Genomic DNA, 3,219 nt, shown 5'->3' on the forward strand with positions numbered 1-3,219 from the left:
TTTCCCCCAGTGATACAGTAAGGCAGTGGAGACTCACTAGCCACCCAGCTTGCTCTTTCCTTTCTGGGCTGGGCCCCGCACATGAGCTCCAGCTCTGACTGTCTTGGCTTCCCAGTAGATTTCCAGCATTAATTCTTCCTTTCACAGGCCCCCTTCATTCTTAGCTGAATGGAACAAGTCTTGTAGTCTGAAAATTGGATTTGTGGTTTGATCCCATGTTCTAGGCTGACTGTGTGTTACAGTGAGCAGCTGTTCACTAAACTACTGCTGTGTGCCTGGCCGGATCTCGGGAACTTTAACACGATGTCCCCAAGGAGAACACACTCCGGCAGAGTCCAGGAAAGTCAGGAAGACAAAAATGGAGGGGTAAGTCCACAGGAAAATGGTGGAAACAGGGTAAAGGACCTGAGAGGATACATGGTGGTACAGGGAACTGCAAGAGACCCTTGGGTGAAGGCCACAGCAGGGCAGAGCTTGGGAGGAAAGAAAGGAAGAGACAGAGGGCCATGGCGCCATCCGTGTGACATGTGACAGCATGAATGCCTGCCTAGACATGGAGTCTTCCTGTGATAGTGCAGTGTTTGTGGACCCCCACGGGGAAACTTTTGCTAATTTCACTTGTGATGAAATGTTGTCCTAGAATTAATAGCCCTCAGGCCCCAACAGTGTCGACAGTGCATACATGCAGAAGACCTCAAGTGTGCACTCCCTGTGCGCTGATGACTGGAAAGCCAGAAGGTGAGGGAGTAGAACAGTGGGAGAGAAAAGAGGCCAGCCGTGAATGGGGGATCATGATGGAATCGCAGAGTCGAGAGGCCTTGTTTCCGCTGTGGGGCTCCACCCTCCTTCACTTACAGCTCTCTGTGTTTCAGAGCCAGTGCTGATTGCAGATAAACAAGTATTTGAAAACATGAGCTGTCAGCCACTAACCATGAGTCTTGAATCTCAGGGACAAGTGTGCAGAGGTCATGAGAGTGCAGGTGAGGGTAACTGACAGATGCCATGGGGCAAACACCAAGTGTCTTCCAATCTCTCCTTCCCCTCATCTTCTCATCTGTTCCAGCACTAAATGGGCAGTGGTTCTGAGAAAGACTAGAGACCTCTGCAGACCTGATGTGGAATGAGGGACTCCAGTGTGCCGTGCCCTATGCAGACACTTACAAAGCTGTATGGTGCCTCTGGGTTTGTAGCAATTGAGGAAACTTACTGGGATAACACAGTGAAGCCAAGAGCGCATAGCGTGGAGTGGCCGGATTCCTGAAAGCCTCCAGGCAGCACAAGACAAAGCACAAGAGCAAACTAGGTTCCAAAGTGCTCCGCGCCCTAGAGCACGTGGCCATTCATTAATATCTAAATAGTGTTCTTTGCTTTGTCTTTAACTGCTTTGGATTTCCTGAATGGCCCAAGTGCAGTCCTTGAGCAGTCAAGAACATGAGGTTACTGCCGTTTCTGCACTCACTCCAGGGTCCTTCCCTCCAGAGCAGAGTTGTCCGCTACATTGTTGTACATGTTCTCCAGGCCGCTCTCCAGTCTCCGTGAGAGTCTGAGGAAGTGTGGGGACGCCAGCGTCATGGTACTAGGTATGCACTCCCGCTCTCATCCAATGTCTTCACCCTCCTGCTTCACCTCTGCAGATGATGGTGCTGTCTGCAGAAGTGTTGCCTGGGGCTCCTGAGGGCCATGACCTCTGCCTGCAGGGACAGGTCTATCTGCTGTTACTCAGGCTCACACCTGAACATGACATGACTGGACTGGAGGCAGAGAGTAAAATTCTCTTACCTGAGGCACACGTGGAGAATGATGTGGAGCTTCATAGGAACACATGTCAGGATAGAAGTCTAACATGAAGGTCCACTGCCTGGCAGAGTGACTGCGGTCAAGGCTGAAAGGGACGACCCTAGTGTCCACCTGCAGTCCAGTTCATGTTTCCTGACATCACAGTGTGGGGCATCAGTCAGGGCTGCACACCAAGACCTGAGATGGGGGGGGGCAGGTCTGGATGTCCACCTATTTGCGTATTCTGCATGCCAGTCCTCAGGATACCATCCAACTCTGGAGCGAGGGGCACACAGTGCCCCTGCATTCTCCAGATGGACTTCCATTCTCAAGAGCACGGGCACACTGCGTGCCTCCATGGCATCTGACAAACAGGCAAGAAGAGCTGACAGAAAGATCTGTAGATCCACAGCCAAAGGCAAATGTCACAGGAATTCTTACAGGACACTTAAGCTGCTCCTGCTTAGCCCCCTTCCTGCATTCATTCTTATCACCCAGAAGACATTTCCTTCCCATGGTCACAGTAGAACTCAGTTCCTGGACATGAGGGCTCAGCTAGGAAGGAGATCTGGGCCTCTCTGCCCTGGCAAGTTCAGGCGGTGGGCAGTCTCTGGGAGACCCTGAGGCAGCAGCAGGATGGGCCGAGGGGCCCATCTTCAGCTGCCCAGAAACTGCTGATGCACAGGGTATGGGTGCCTCAAAGCGTCCCCCAAGCTGTCCTTGAAGAGACACTGGGGAGGGCTTAGACAGCCTTGGACCACTGCAGTCCTCCTGGCGGCTCCTCAAGGCTTGAGGCGTGTTGTCATGCTGGCAAGCAGGAGCTCTGTGCTCAAAGGAGGTGGACTCCCAGGGCGAGAGCTGAGGGACACTCCTGGTTCAGAGGCAGCAGCAAGTCGCACGAACCCACCAGCTTTGGATGGCAGATGCTTCTGTCCACAGTGGGAGAGCAGTAAGTCTCTGAGGTGCACTCAGGGAGCCCTCCCTGTGTGTAGGCTCACAGGTAGAAAGGGAGTCTTGCCTCCTTTGACATCAGGGCCCAAATGAGAAAAACAGCGTGCATGTGCTGCTTCATTCGGGGAGTGTGGGAGGAGGCCCAGAGCATGCACATGTCCTGACCATGTGAAGGTCACACCGATCCAGAGATTCCGCAAGGCCTGAGCCACTGTGAAACACACTCTCTGCAGGTACCAGAATCCTTCCTGACAGAATCCTTCTGGACTCCTAAACAACCAGAGCACAGCAGTAATAGTGAATAAGCTGACAGGTGTTCTGGGGAGCTGTGACGTCATCAGGAACCCCCGAGGCCGACCTCCTAACAGCATTCGACTCTCAACCCCTGGTTATTGCAGTTCACCACAGGGCAGCTGTCACTGTTCCACAGCTTCTACTGCAGGAAAGCTAAGGAGCCCTCCTCCTCCTCGCTGCCTTTGTCTTTACAGAAAC

The 3,219-nt window shown here is 53.0% G+C and overlaps 1 long non-coding RNA gene across 1 annotated transcript; it reads left to right on the top strand.

Annotated features, from left to right (window-relative positions):
* The first annotated feature begins 228 nt into the window (after positions 1 to 228).
* Positions 229 to 3,209, top strand: LOC129677222 (uncharacterized). The gene is made up of 3 exons (XR_008720186.1): positions 229 to 366; positions 1,480 to 1,580; positions 2,961 to 3,209. It is a non-coding gene; the product is annotated as an uncharacterized LOC129677222 (long non-coding RNA).
* Positions 3,210 to 3,219: the final 10 nt, after the last annotated feature.

This window comes from Psammomys obesus, unplaced genomic scaffold (genome assembly GCF_907164565.1).
Source record: "Psammomys obesus unplaced genomic scaffold, mPsaObe1.curated_primary_1811, whole genome shotgun sequence".
In the NCBI taxonomy this organism is placed as follows: domain Eukaryota; kingdom Metazoa; phylum Chordata; class Mammalia; order Rodentia; family Muridae; genus Psammomys; species Psammomys obesus.